Here is a 16,537-nt window from a genome sequence, read left to right as displayed (position 1 = left end):
TGTTAGAGTTGAGTCATCGGGCTGGTCATGGGACAAATAGGTTGGATGGTCTCCCCAGTGAGTTTTGTAGGCATCGGGCTAATGTTTTGGGAAAAAGGGGAGAAGTAAGGTAGCGTTGAGCTAGAGCCTTGTCCAAGGGCCCTAGTTGGTGTTATGGGCATGTTTAATAGTTGTTCTTGAAGGTTTTTGAGGTGTAATAGCTTGAGGGATGAGTTTGGGTAGCTATAGTTGTAGGATGACCAAAACAGAATTTTTGTCGCTTCGTTTTGTCTCGGGAAAACAGGTCTGATAAGGCCGGTTTTTGAAGTCTGGACAGGGGCTACCTCTGATTTTCTCGATGTATGTGACGTTATGATCGTGTCGGTGTAAATTGGGCCTATTTCCGATAAGAATCAATTAAGTTATGTGCGTTTTAAGTTGGAGTGACGTGAGCAGATTTTTCTATGGTCTATGGGCTGTCCGGGAGTCTAAGTTGTTGGGTCGGTTTGGGCCATTATAAAAATGTGAATACTGGTCATAGGAGTATTTTAAGGTGTGTTTGAGGTACCGGTTCGAACGGAAAGTCTTTTGAATTTTAATAGGATGAGTGATGGATTTTATGGGTTAACCGTTCGAGTTAGGCCCTTGTGAGCATATACTTAAGTGGAAGGAGAAAATCCTTTAAGCCGAGAGTTCTCCCCTACACTCCAATCATCAATAAAATTTATGTCATGCTATCTTTTGAGTTTATGTCATTTAAATTATTCAACGCCCATTTATTCGCGTGTGTGACTTCAAATTCATTTATATTCTAGTCCCGAAGTCTTATTTAAAGAATTCCTGTAAAGATAAATGTTGAAATGAGAAATGATGAATGAAAGGAAAAGTTAAAGAATGAAGTGAGTGGATTGTGATTTAGACGTGCAATGATGGGTCAGGGGATTCCCTGGGTCACTTGCCAAAATGAGACGTGTAGATCGGGGTCGGGAGACATCTCGGCTTTCCTACCAAATTAGACGTGTAGATCGGGGTTGGGAGAAATCTCAACTTCCCTACCAAATCAGAGGGTCAACGTGGGGCCGAGAAGAACTTGGTTTCCTTGTCGTCATTGTATACTATAGTCACAATCGAGGATCCAAATTCAAAAGTAAAAGTAAAGGATAATTGATTCATGAATGTGTTTTTCATCGCATATTGCTATTGTTCTTACTTCGGGAATGTTATGAATTTTTCCTTTTTGTGTGAGATTAATAAGTGTACTTAGTACTATTTTTAGTATTATACATTATTTTGAACCCTTTCTGTATTATTTAAATCTTGCTGGGCTTTTAGGCTCACTACTATGCTTGGTACAGGTGAGTATGTAGACGAGGCTGCGAGGCAGGATTTCCAGGGCCCATAGGTGTTTGGTGGCACGCCCTGACCATTGCCGCTCTTTTTTTTTCGCATTATGTCATTGTAATAAATATACACCGTCGCATGTCGTTTCCTTTTTCAGTAGCAGGATGTGTTATTCCCTGCAATTACGTTTGGCATGTAAACTCTATTTTTTTTAGGATTTTCGTCTGGTGTCGAATTAGTTTATGTTTATGTATGCTTTGTGGGATGGTTACCTCGGGTTGAGGTTTATTTTAAACTGCTGTTTGAGACAGGTGGGTTATTATTCAAACAAATAAGTCATGCCGAAATTTTTTTAAAAATTTTCCGTATTTTCATTATTTATTTTTAAAAAAAAGTTAGAAGTTAGGGTCGTTTCACTTTAAGTATTATTGCAGGCTCTTTATTATAACTCTGATTAGATAGTGGATCCGGGTTGGGTCACTACAAAGCCACTTTAGATCTTGTAGTGCACTTTTAAGAGTTTTTGGTTCAGGAGGCCAATCAGAAGCAAGAAGAACATAATCTGTCAGATGTCTCGGTATATGACGATCACGATGCAGTCGTATACTAGTGGTGACATCTGAAGATGGAGGAGGAAGAACAACCTGCTCTTCATGTGGCAGAAAGGAGGAAATATTGCAAGTAGAAGATGGGGGGTGCTGTTATTAGTAGAACAAGAAGCAGTAACAGAGTTTATGCTATCATCCTAAGTCGTCTTGGCAAAGTTTTGCAGAGGTCGAGACTCCAAAGTTGTTGGCAAATAATTTGATTGAGATGGGCCTGCAAGGAAAATGGGTTCACCATAGTCAATGTATTGGTTAGGCAGAGAATGTTTCGAGCCAGATTGTCGAACAATTTTTCCTGATAAGTCGTCTACATGAGATCCAAGCCATTCATCAGTAGAAGGAAATTCAGACAAAGTGAGCTCAGAAGTAGGAGAATAAGACTTAAAAGGCTTGTAAGGGAACACTTCTTCATTAAAAATGACACGTCGTGAGATAACAATCTGGCGAGTGTGTGGTTCTAAACAACGATAGCCCTTGTGAATGGCACTATAACCAACAAAGACACAAGGATAAGTTTTCTTGCAAAACATCGATCCACCCCGATGTCTGAGAGAAGGAAAACATTGGCATCATAACACCCGAAAGCTGTGCATTGTAGATTCTGTGGTAAGGGCTATCATTCTGAAGTAACGGAGAGGTAAAGCGATTAATGAGATAAACTGCTGCAAGATAGGCTTCAACCCAAAGAGAGAGAGGCATATTAGCATGAAAAATCATTGTTAAACTCATTTCCACAATATGGTGATGTTTACGTTCAACAACACCATTCTGTTCGGGGGTTCCAGGACATGAAACATGAAGATTAATTTCACAGTCACTTAGAAGATAAAGGAATTTTTTAGAGTTGAATTCACCTCCACCATCACATTGAAAGATTTTGATCATTCTGTCAAATTGGTTTTCAACTAATTTCTTAAACTTGATGAAACAATAAAAATAACTCTGATTGTTATTCAAAGGATAAATCCATGTGAACCTAGAAAAATCATCCACAAAGATCACATAATAACGACAATTCTGATTTGAAGACAAAGGCGCAGGACCCCATAAATCGCAATGGATTTTCTCAAGAGGATTCTGCAAGGTCTTATTGATTTGTTGAAAAGGTAATTTACAGCTCTTTCCCATTTGAAAACTAACACATACTGTAGGTTTAGATATCCAATGGGTAATGTCAATGTTTTTACTTTTATTTAAGATAGATAAAATCTTAAAGCTAGTGTGTCCAAGCCGTTGGTTCCATATGGTTGCAGAGGAGCCTCCACTCTTTATTGCACTTAAAGCCTCTTGAGAAGTGTCCTCCAAGGCATAGAGTTGACCCTTCTTATGGCCTCTCTCTATTGTCCTTTGGAATCTATCCTTAACAACAAATTCTGATGCAGTGAATTCAAGAGTACACAAATTATCCGATGTAAGCTTACTGACTGACACTAAATTTTTTGTCAGTTTCGGGACAACTATAACATTTTTTATCTTCAACTGATCAAAACATATATCCCCTATATGAGTAATAGGCAAATTGTCTTCATTTCCAACATAAATGACATCACTTTCTTTATATGGTTTTATAGATGAGAGTTTACCTGGATCGTTAGTCATTGACATGTGGCTCCCGACCCAACATAGAAAGTTTCATCACTTGAGCTATTAATGGCCACGACAGCAAGAGCTTGTGGAAAATCATCAGATTCATAGGAGTAATCAAATCTATGCCAGTATGATTGGATTTACAACAAATTTGACATGATTCTTTTTCATTATTGAAGGTGCTTGGCCTTCGTGCTGGCTGTTTGGTTTGCGGTTTGTGCTTTTCTTGAGTATTGTTGGAATATCCCACTTGTCTCTGGTTGGTATTTCAACCATCTTGTGGATTGTAACGACCAGCTGGAGTGAAGCCTCTTCCTTTGGAATTGAACTGGCCTCTGCCACCTCTTCCATTTCTTCCTCGTCCGCATTGGCCAAAATATGCTTGAGCATTTTCAAGAAGAACTTTCTCTTCTTCCTTTTGAGCGCTCAAGGCCTGTTCATGTCCTTGAAGGGCTAGCACAAACTAAATAAAATAAGGATATGGTGGCTTTGTGAGCATTGCCAAGCGAAAGCTTTCATACCGTGGTCCCAAGCCTTGAGCGAATTGAAACACTTTGTCCAGATCATCAATGGGTGTCTTGATAGCAGCAAGCATGTCACATATTGACCTGAACTCCTTCAAGTACTCATCCAAATATTGTGAAACTTTCTTCAGCATCATTAATGAATTATTTAAATGGCCCTCTTTTTCAATAGTTACTGGCAGCAAATTTTCTTCTAGAGAAGACTATAATTCATATGTCGTTTCGGCATCAAGATCATTTTGGCCAAGGGTATCTTCTCTCATTGTGCCGAGAAGCCGAGAGAGCAGAAGACCGTCATTTAAAATCCAACGAGTATACTCCAGGTTTGTCTTCTTATTTCCTGTGTCATCTTCAAGTTCGACAGATGGTTGTTCATCACTATTAAAATGATGAAGTATTCCTAAGCTGCAAACCAAGGGAATGATTTGGGAGCGCCGTAGTTGGTGGAGCTTAATTTGGATGAAACTAAACTGGAGCATTTGTGAAATGCTTGGATGCTTAACTCGGGCTCTTTGGTTTTGGCTGAGTTAGACATTGGGTTGGTGGATGATATCACGGCCTGCGAGTTTCTGGCTTTGATACCATGAACAAGTTTCTGGAAAATAGTGTTCTTGCTTGTTATAACTAATGACATGGTACATCATATAAATACATAAAAAGCTTCCGAAAATACAAAAGATAAATAAAGAAAAAAGCTATAATTCTCTCAATATAAATGGCACCAATTACTCCAGGAAATCAGTAGAAGATAGGATCATGATTCAAGGCAAGATATCATTGACGGAGGATCTTGAATTCAGGCAAGATATCATTGATAAAATCTATTGATTTTGATTATGAAGTTTTCTTAACAGCTAGAAAGTTGTAGTGATGACCCGCTTCGGCATCATCTACTAAAACATTCTTAAGCATGCAGATAAATAAAGTACAATAATCAATAATCAACTGAAAATAAAATCTTACAACCAACCAACTGGTGGAATACAACCGGCCCTACTTCAGTTTTGGTCTGTTCAGTTTAGCGACCCTTGACTAGTCGATAATAGCTTCCAGTAATGGTTCAGTGGAGGTGGTGAGTTCAGTCGTGGTTTTCAGTCTTCAAACCCTCGACTATATCTAGTCTTGGTTTCTTGAGTATTTCAGTATTCTAGTCCTGTCGTGCATGTCTAGTGAAGCTTAAGGACTATTGACTTCACGTATATTTTCTAGTTTTGTCTTTGTATTACTTAATTTTGTCGGTTTAATGGTTTAACACCAAAACATAAGTGTTCCTAGCCAACACTTGCTACAACCAAAGAGCCACAAATAAAAGGTGATCATTTCTTACACATTAATTGCGTCCAAATCGAACGTTGAAGTGGTGGCTGATTTTTGAGCTTTCAGGGAGCTAGAATTTTTCAAGTTCCTTGTGGTTATTTGTCTCGAGTATGAGAGCTAAAGAATTCTAATTCATGAGTCTATTCAGATTGATGCTTTGTGAGTTGCAAAGTTTCGAGCTTCTCGAGCTAGAATTTCCCGCTTCTTGAGCTGAGAGTTGAGCATCTATAGCTGAAAGATTTGATATTTCTTGTGCTAAAAAACATTAAAAATTTTTGGTTTACGCATTTTGAACTTCGGAGATGAATCGGATATACGCGTAGGGGGATTAAACTAGCTAACTCATTATTTAAAATTATGTATGTAGTATTATATGGAATTCAAATTTTGTTATCTGATATTTGTTGAAACTTTTGTTCCAATAATTAATATTTAAAAATTTACATATAATAAGATGATGACGCATATTGTCGTTATAGTATGAACATCTTGTCATCTTGATTCGAAATCTTATTAATGGAGAAAAAGATGTTACAACAAAACTTTTTCGATTTTTTGGATCTTACCCGACTTGATAAAGGCTACGAAAATTTTACATTACAACTTAATTTAACATATGGAAAAAAGAAAAGTAAATTATTTGCAAAAAAAAAAAAAAAGCATTTTGACTAAAATAGGAAATAAAAAAAAAAAAGACAAGAAAAAGCAATGCACTAAACTAGGTGGCTACTGAAAGGCTTCAACTTTCAAGTGTGAAAACGTTGAAAGAATTTCCAAAAGAGAGGAAAAGTCAGCTTCAAATTTCTGTCTTTTCACAAACCGATCAAAGCATGTAGCTGTCGTGATCTCCGTCGTCGTTCACGGAAGAAGACCCCGGCGGCGGCGGGTGGGACGGGGCGCCGCCGCCGCCGTTTCCGCTCCCACCTCGCCGGCTATTCACCGAACTCAGGAACGCCTGCTGCTGCTGTTGCTGCTGAAACTGGTTCGGATACTGCACGTAGAACCCGCCGCCTGGAGCCTGCTGAGTGATGCTGGAGCCGCCGCCAGGGAGCTGAGGCCTGGTGGCGGGCCCGCCGGTGAAGTGCTGGACCATGGCCCTGAAGTTGGTGATGTCTGTGTTGAGTAGAGTGGTGGGAGTCTGCCGGGAGGCCCTGGATCTCCGCCGCACGGGCTTCGAGATACGGCCCTGATCGGGGATCAGGAGGTTGTTTCTTGAAGTGGATGTGCCGGCGGAGTAGGTGGCCGCCGCAGCCTCCGTGGCGGTGGCCGTGGCGGCTGGCGGTGTTTCGACTTGGGTGGCGGCGAAGTTATTCTGGTAGAGTTGCATCCAATCGCTATAGTTGGACATGGTTTCACTAATAGCCATATATGGGGGAGTAAAGGAGGAAGAGTCATTCTAGTGAAATATTTATTTATAGACTGCAATTTTTTGGTTGCTCTTTCGTAGAAATATCCCAATTATTTCTTATTTTTTATGTGATAAAAAGAATCTTATTAAACTCCACCTTAAATATGACGCTCATTTTCTTAACTATTCTTGTTAATTAAACAACAAGATATGTATCTAATTAATATTCCTAGTATTTCATAAAATGTTTTATGTGAAACTCAAAATATGTTGCATCTACTTCCCCGATAATAAAATGAAGCAAAAAATATAATAGGTAAAACTAGTAGGAATTTTAACACCGTGTTTTTTAAAACTAGTAGTAATATTCGACTGATTTAGTAACTTTCGATTAAAAAAGAATCAAAACCTAAAAAAATCCAAGTTACTGGACTAAAGCCAAATTTTGAAATATTATATGAAAACAAAAAAAAAGACTAACTTACAGGACTAAAGTTACAATTTTTCCGTTTATATGTTAGTATCGAAATAAAAATAACTTTGCTCTCGCGTAGGGGTGCAAACGAACCGAATCGAGCCGAATAATGATAAAATTTTAAGGCTCGAATTCGGCTCGATAAGAGTATATTCGAGTTCGAGCTCGATTTGAAGTTCGATAATTTTAAATATTTTGGCTCGAGCTCGGCTCGAAATGAAGTTCGAGTTCGAGTTCGGCTCGAAATATTCGAACCTATTCGTGAACTATTCGGATATTATGGTTCGAAAAGCTCGAAATGTTCGAAAAAGTTCGAAATGTATATATATTGATTATATAATTATATTATATTGATTAAATATTAAGGCTCACGAACTATTCGCGAACTATCGACCGGAATAATTTCGGCTCGAGCTCGGCTCGAAAAAAAGTTCGAACATGTTCGAATTCGGCTCGAGTTCGATAAGCTCGAATATGAATCAAATATTTATCGAGCGGACTCGTAAAGCTCACGAACAGGTTCAGTTTGTTTGCAACCCTTACTCTCGCGTGAGGGGTGAATAGATTATTTTAACGAACTTGAATAAAGCTTATAAAATTATTAGATCACAAGTTGATTGTAGGTTGTTAAGGTTCGAATCTATTCTTTGTCACCTCACTATTTGCATGACCTAATTAATTCTGATTGGACGTTCCGATCATGGTTCAGATCTTCCGAACTCCTCAGTGGTTCCGAAGTCATAATTTCTCATTTCTGATCCGATTAAACATCTGGTTAATTAGGATTATATCTCCTTAATCATGTTTTACCATTTAATCTCGAAAAACGGAGTACGGGTAACTACAACATTCATGAAACACATTTAAGTGTATGAGTTAAGACGGTATGATCGCCCCTTCGGACATTCCAACTCTGCATGCAATTGATGAGTCACCACTGCTAGGACACCTCATGGACAATTGACTTTGGAAGCTCCGATCGGGATTTCGGACCTCCCCATCTCCCACATGTCCGGCATCTGAACATGAATCCATGTGTTTACTTGTCTGTGAAGGTTCATACATTACGATCATAGGTTCGGATCTTCCGAACTATTCATTTGCATCCGAACATGAACCATGCCTCCAAACATGTTCGGACCTTCAAAACTTGCCTTGCATCCGAACATGACAAGGCCGTAGTTTGGTGATTTTGAATTGCACTTTGGATCTTCCGATCTCTGCGGTGGATCCGAAGCTTAAAATTCATATTAGTCTTAATTAAGTCCTTGATTTGTATATAAAGTAATACTTAATCATGATTAATATTTAATTAACTTAAAACAGGATACGGGTTACTGCATTCTATCCAACTTAAAAAAATTCGTTCTCGAAATTTAAAACTAGGGTAAAAAATCAAAATATCTTGAAAATCATGCTTTATTACATCAAAATATGATTTACATATCTACATCTTATTCATAGAATATGTCGAACAACTCAGGATATTCCTCATGCAAACGACTCACAAGCTCCCAAGTTTCTTTTTAGTACCCCTACACTGCCATTGTACCATATATGACCAATGGTATGCATTTGATCCGAGTATTTTCTCTTTCATGTCGATGATTCGGAGTGGTCGTTCCACGTACAACATATTTGGTTCTAGCTGAACGTAAGTAGAATGTATCACATGTGACTCGTCAGCTATGTACTGTCGAAGCAATGACACATGGAATAAGTCATGAATACTACAGAGAATGGTGGTAATGTTAGTCGATAAGCAATGCCTGCAATCTTCTCTAGAATCTAGAATTTCCCTATGTACCTTGACGATAACTTTCTCTTCCAACCAAATCTCACCACCATTCGGAAATGTGATACAAGTAGAAACACATGTTCGCCAAGCTCGAACTGCAATCGTCTGCACTGAGTATTAAATAACTAGTTTTTCTGTCTTGGTCAGCATTGATTCTTCGTCTGATCAGATCTACCTTATCAGCAACCTATTTCACTAACTCTAGACCCTCAACCTATCGCTCACCAACCTCTTCCCAAAACAAAGGTGTACGAAAACGACGGATATACAATTCCTCAAAGGGTGTTTAATAACCCGTATCTTGTTTTAGGTTAATTAAATATTAAACATGATAAGGGGTTACTAATTAAAAAAATCAAGAGAATAATAAGAATTAAAATATAAATTATAAGCTTCGGAACCATCGGGAAGGTCGAAAGATCTGAAATGCAATTCGAAAGCGCCAAACTAGATTTTTTTTTTAAGTTCGAAAATAGGGCAACTCAGAAGGTCCGAATCCCCAATTCGGAGGCAACGAAGTATGCATGGTTAGTTCTGAATAAAGGGACAGTTTAGAAGATCCAAACCCATGATCGGAACGTCCGATCCCCTTCCAAATCCAGCTCTCCATTAGGTGTCCAGAAGTGGTGACTCGTCTTTTCATTCAGAGTTCAGAAGGTCCGAACCCAGACACCAAGAAATGTTTGGGCATGCAGAGTTCGAAACGTCCGAACTTGAGTTCAAATCTTCCAAACTCAGCCTACAAATAGGGGTTCGCAGCTTCATTTTAAAGGCACAATACACAAGCTTCCTCTCTAAATCAGTCTATATTGTGAGGGCCCGACGATAATAGTAAGGTGCTTCTAGAATAGCATCAAGGTTGTGATTAAAAACTAGGCTATCAACTTCAGCGGTCTAACGACAGATGAAGGTATGGTTCTAGAATCCTTTTAAAATATAGGAGTCTATGTTAGCTTATTAAGGATTTTAAAACATGATTAGTGATGATAATTATTTGATTGTAGGCTAGGAACCTAGACCCTGATTATACTTAATCTATCACCAAGAGGTACATAAGTACTTATTGCGATTTTTATGTGAGTATGCATTCTTATATGATGTATTTATGTGTCATGATATTTGTTTTACTGCTTTACATACATACCGCATGTGAACATACGTGTTGAGACGTATATCCTAAAAGATAACCTTTCTCATGGGGTCGCTCAGCCCTACGCACGTTATATTATCTGACACCGGGAGTTACCGCAATGGCGGATACTGATAATACAGTGATCTAGTCGAGTGTGAGAGCTACCCCACAGCCGTATTTCCAAATGGTGTTGCATACTCATTGGCGCCTAGTCTGAGCATGACCTTGTAGTTGACCAGTCACCCAGTCATCTCAAGATACATGCATCAAATTAGTCTTATATATTCATAATTTTGTACTGGGCGATTGTCGCTCACGTCCTTGGTGTGATCTTGGACACCCCATTCCACAGAGCAGGTCTCAGGTAGGACGGAGCGAACAAATCGAGGAAAGGTCGGGTACAGGAACCAGGAGACTACTGAGATCTTTGTTTTTCTTACAGTTAGTTGTTTTTTTTGTAAACATGGTTGTATGAATACATTTGTGTTACGCCTTAAACGCATATAAATCTCGAATTTTGATATTAATATTTTTAATGCATTAACAAATCTTAATTCACTATGTTTTGATGATTAACAGAACTAGGTTACAAATGTTACTAATGTTTACAGTGAGCATATTACAGAGTTAAAATTTTCAAGTTGAATTGAGGCTCAATCTATCAAAGATCATATTGTAAACAAGTTGTATTCAAGTTTAGAAACAAATTTCGAAGGATTAAAATGCTACGGGATCAGAAGCTCCGATGGGAGATCGGAACCTCCGATCATGATCAGAAGCTACTTCGGAAGCTAAGGGACGATCGGAAGCTCCAATCAGGGATCGGAACCTTCGATCTATTTATCAAGCTTTTTTTAAGGATCGGAAGCAGAATGGAAGCAACAAAGTGAGGCAATCGGAAGCACCGATCATGGATCGAAAGTTCCGATCTACAACGGTGGTCAGATGATCCTGTTCGGAAGAATTTTGACCAACAACAAATTTAATTCGCCGATCGGATGCTCTGATGGGGGATCAAAAGTTCCGATCCTATACACCCGCGTGATCTCAGAATTCAAATTTCAAAAGCTCCGATACAGGAAATGGAACTATAAATATAGGTCATTCCAAGCCATTTAAATTATCCCAATTCACTCTCCTCTCCTTTTCAAGCAATCTTCTCTCTATCAAAGTGTTCTATCAAGATTTGTGCGATATATTCGAGAGTTGTTTGTAAAAATCATTTGTGAGTTGGTTGTGCGATCATTGTAAACACTTGAGTGTGAAGCCAAGTGTGTTGTGTGATTGTTGAGGCTATCCTTGGAGCCCTTAAGGCCAAGTGTATCGAGTTGTATCGGCGCGGTGATCTTGTTGAGTTGTACGGATATCCTTGGAGCCATCAAGGCCAAGACGTTCGAAGTGCTAGTGGATCCTTGGTTAATCGATCTTAACCAAGAAGGGGAGACGTTGACGATTTATCGTCGAACTTTCATAAACATCTCTTATCCATTTTACTGCTTTATTTACATTACGAATTTATTTACCGCATTTATTATTGATTGCTTTAAGTCTTCCGCTTTCGTATTTGCATAATCGTTTTAAATTGCTAAAGTTGTCAATAGAACTTAAATCCCCCCTCATTAGGTTCTAACAAGTGGTATCAAGCCACCTTTTTACAAAATATTTTCAAAAAGGCTCTATGACAAATCTAGCGAGCAATTATGGTCAAGGGCAATCAATCAATCGTCCTCCTCTTTTCAATGGCATAAACTACGGCCATTGAAAAAATCGAATGTTCATATATATCCAATCCGTATATTATGACCTTTGAAAATTAACAGTGAAAGGTCCCTATATACCTATGAAAGAGGTTGAAGGGGTTAACATTCCTAAGGGAATGGATGACTTTTCAAAGGAGGATATGAAATTAATTTCTCAAAATGCTAAAGCTATGAATATTTTGCATTGTTCCCTAGATATGAATGATTACAACCGGATCTCGATGTGCTCCTCCAAAAAAGAGATTTGGGAAAAATTGGAGATATGCCACGAGGGAACCAACCAAATCAAAGAGACAAAGATCGATCTTCTACAACTCGAATACGAGACATTTGAGATGGATCCCAATGAATACGTAGATACAATGTTCCGAAGGCTCACTCAAATCATCAACGAGCTAGCCCAACTTGGAGAACAATATTCATCTAAGCAAGTTTGGAGGAGAGCTCTACGCGCCCTACCCAAGGAGTGAGATTCCAAGAGAACGACCATCATTGAGTCCAACAAAGGTGACACCGCATCCTATGATCTTGATCAATTCCATGGGACCCTAAAAACCCATGAGTTGGAAGTATCCACAAGGAAAGATTCAAAGAAGGAGGATGAGAAGATCAAGGCAAAGGGGATTGCATTATCCACCCAAGTTGAAGAAGAAGATGATGATGATATGACACTCTTCGCAAGAAAGTTCAAACGATTCATGCGAGGAAACAAATTCAAGAAAGAGAAGAAGTCGGACAAGAAAGTAACATGCTAAAACTGTCAACAACAAGGTCACTATGAAAATGAGTGCCCCCTTAAGAAGAATGTTGACAAAGGCAATAATAAAGCCCTAATAGCAACTTGGAGCAACAACGACGATGACGAAGAGGAAGCTAACATCTTCCTCATGGTTAAGAGTGATGACAACGTCTCCAACGAAGATGATGAGGTACCTTCCTACAATGAATTAATACATTCTTATAAGCTTATGTTTGGCATGACTAAATCACTTAGAAAGGAAAATAGAAATCTCAAAAATGAATTAGAATCTTAGGAGCATGAAAACCTAAGATTAAAGGATGACATAGCTCATTTAGAAAAATCATTTGATAAATTCAATGTTATTAGTAATAAATTGAATAATTTACTAAGAATGCAAAAATGTATCCTTGATAAAGGTGGAATAGGATATGGTAAGAAATCTATAGACTTTACTAGCCTTATTGCTAAAGCTAAAATGAGATCACCTCCTACATGATCTTAGTGTTGTAATATAGGAATTGCTAGACATAAATGTATATTTTTGAAATATCAATATGATAAAAAGAGCTATATGAAATGGAGGCCTAAGAGTACTTAACAACTCATTAGTCGGCATTATGAGAACATGATCTAAGGAAGTTCATCATATACCGGTTTAAACTGTCTTGACTTGCGACTGGTCTTCCTGATGAAAGCTGCTCTGTCCAAGGAAATAAGTTTTTAAAAAGGCCATAGCCCTACCTACTACTGGAAGAACTCTTGGAAAGTGTCGATGATGTCGCTATGAGAGACTGAACTCTTAGAAATCTATTTTATATCTCTATTTTCTAACATTGTGGACCCAAAAGAACTAAAGGGTACCAAAATCAATTTTCGCAGGGAAATAGGAAAGATGTTCTCCCTAGAATATGGTATCTAGACAGTGGATGTTCTAAACATATGACGGGGAACAAGGAGATACTCCAATCAATCAAACCAAAGGAGAAAGGAAATGTCACCTTTGGATACAACAGCAAAGGAGTTATTGAAGGAATCGGCTCAATAGGTATATCTAAATCCTACTTGATTGATGATGTACTCCTAGTGAAAGGACTTAAGCATAATCTACTAAGCATAAGTCAATTGTACGATAGAGGTTATGAAGTCAAATTCACTCCCCAACACTGCACTATATCACTCACATCTGACAAATCCATAAATTTCAAAGGATATAGAAGTGGAAATGTTTACAAGGTTTCTTTAAATAATTTATCTTTAACAAATATTAAGAGCCTTGTATCCTTGAATGTTGATGATAACATTCTTTGGCATAGAATATTAGGTCATGTTGGTCCTACTACCATTGAAAAACTTTTTAAACTTGATCTAGTAGTTGGTATGTCAAAAATCAATTTAAAATTAGATTATGTTTGTGATGCGTGTCAGATTGAAAAACACACAAAAGAATCTTTTAAAAGCAAAAATTTGTATTTACTTCTATGCCCCTTGAACTTCTCCACCTAGATTTATGTGGTCCCTCGAGGAACGCTAGCCTAGGAGAAAAGCTTTATGCATTTGTCATTGTGGATGATTTCTCACGTTTCACGTGAACATTGTTTTTAGCCCGCAAAAATGATGTCTTTGATTATTTTAAAACTTTTTTCAAACGTGTTGAGAATGAGAAAAATATTTCAATAAAACAGATCCGTAGTGACCACGGAACTGAATTTCAAAATGAGAGTTTTACAAATTTTTGTGAAGAGAAAGTCATCGGTTACAATTTTTCTTGTCTTAGGACTCCTCGACAAAATGGGGTCGTTGAGAGGAAAAATAGGACACTTGTGGAGATTGCGAGGACCGTGATATGTGAGCATTCTCTACCAATATATTTTTGGGCTGAAACAATGAACACTGCCTGTTACATCATCAATCGTGTATCAATAAGGCGCATTCTCAAGAAAACTCCATATGAATTATGGAGAGGGAGAAATCCTAACATTTCATATTTTCGCGCTTTCGGATCAAAATGCTACATCCATAATAATGGTAAGGATAATCTCGGTAAGTTTGATGTCAAGTCTAACAAAGGCATCTTTCTCGGATATTCTACCTCTAGTAAGGCTCTTAGAGTATTTAATAAACGTACTTTATTAGTTGAAGAATCTATGCATGTTATATTTGATGAATCTATGTCTGTAGTTTCCCATAATACTGATGATGATGTAGAATTACTTGAAGAAGAAATGTCTTCCTCAAGCCTAAATGATACAGATGTTTCTGTTGAGGAAACTCCACTACCGAAGAAATGGACACTTCACAAAGATCATCCTATGGATCTTATCATTGGAAGTTCTTCGAAGGGAGTAACCACTCGCTCTTCTCTTAATGATATTTGCAATCATCTTGCTTTTGTTTCGCATGTTGAACCTAAGTGCATTGATTATTCTTTGTTAGATGATGCTTGGATTATTGCTATGCAAGATGAATTAAATAAATTCAAGAGTAATGATGTTTGGTGTCTTGTTTCTAGGTCTAGGGGTGTTATCGAGTCGAGCTCGAGTAGCACACTACTCGAGCTCGAGCTCATATTTTACTACTCGAGCTCGATCGAGTAGTAAAATAGGTGCTCGAGCTCGAGCTCGTTTGTAGTTCGAGTACTCGAGCTCGAGCTCGAGCTTTTATATTATATTATATTATATATATATATATATATATTAATAAATAAAAAATATAATATTATATATATTATAAAATAAATATATAAATATAATAAATAAAATAAAATATATAAATATTATAAATTAATATATAAATATTATAAATAAATTAATATATAAATATAATATTATCGAGCTCGAGCTCGATCAAATCGAGCTCGAGTCGAGCTTTGACCGAGCTACTCACGAGTTTCTCACGAGTAGTTCGGCTCGTTTACACCACTACCTAGGTCGCATGATAGATCTATTATTGGTACTAAATGGGTCTTTAGGAATAAACTTGATGAGCATGGTACTATCACTAGAAATAAAGCTAAGTTTATAGCGAAATGATATAGTCAAGAAAAAAATATTGATTATGATGAGACTTATGCTCCTGTTGCCTGACTTAAATCTATTCGCATGTTTCTTGTTTTTGCCTGCTCTAAAAACTTTAAATTATTTCAAATGGATGTCAAAAGTTCCTTTTTAAATGGTAATAAAAAGAAATTTTACATTAAAAACCTGATGGCTTTGTTGATTCTTTAATGCCTGATCATGTGTTTAGACTAAATAAAGCTTTGTATGGTTTAAAACAAGCTCCTAGAGCTTGGTATGAAAAACTGTCTACTTTTCTTCTTTCAAATGAATTTTCGAGAGGAAAGATTGACATCACTTTGTTTATCAAAAATGTCAAAGATGATTTATTGATTGTGCAAATTTATGTTGATGACATAATTTTTGGTTCTACTAACGAAACTCTTTGCCAAGAATTCTCTAAGTTGATGCAGGATCACTTCGAGATGAGCATGATGGGGAAACTTAACTATTTTCTCGGATTGCAAATCAAACAGTGCAAGGATGGGTTCTTTGTGAACCAAAGCAAGTACATCAAGGAGATTCTAAAGAAGTTTGGGATGGAGAACACAAAATCATCATCCACACCGATGAGCGCAGCAATCAAACTCGACAAGGATGAAAATGATAAATCTGTAGATCAATCTTTCTTTCGTAGTATGATTGGCTCCTTACTATATGCTACTGCTAGTAGACCGGGACATTATGTTTAGTGTTTGCTTATGTGCACGATTTCAATCATGTCCAAAGGAATCACATTTGTTCGCCTTAAAACGCATTTTCAAATATCTTTCAAACACCCCAAATCTCGGCTTGTGGTATACCAAAAATTCTTTCTTTGATTTAAAAGCTTACTACAATGCCGACTTTGGTGGATATAAGGTGGATAGAAAGAGC

Source organism: Henckelia pumila, chromosome 2, assembly GCF_033568475.1.
Source record: "Henckelia pumila isolate YLH828 chromosome 2, ASM3356847v2, whole genome shotgun sequence".
NCBI classification, from domain to species: domain Eukaryota; kingdom Viridiplantae; phylum Streptophyta; class Magnoliopsida; order Lamiales; family Gesneriaceae; genus Henckelia; species Henckelia pumila.
This window is presented reverse-complemented; position numbering follows the sequence as displayed.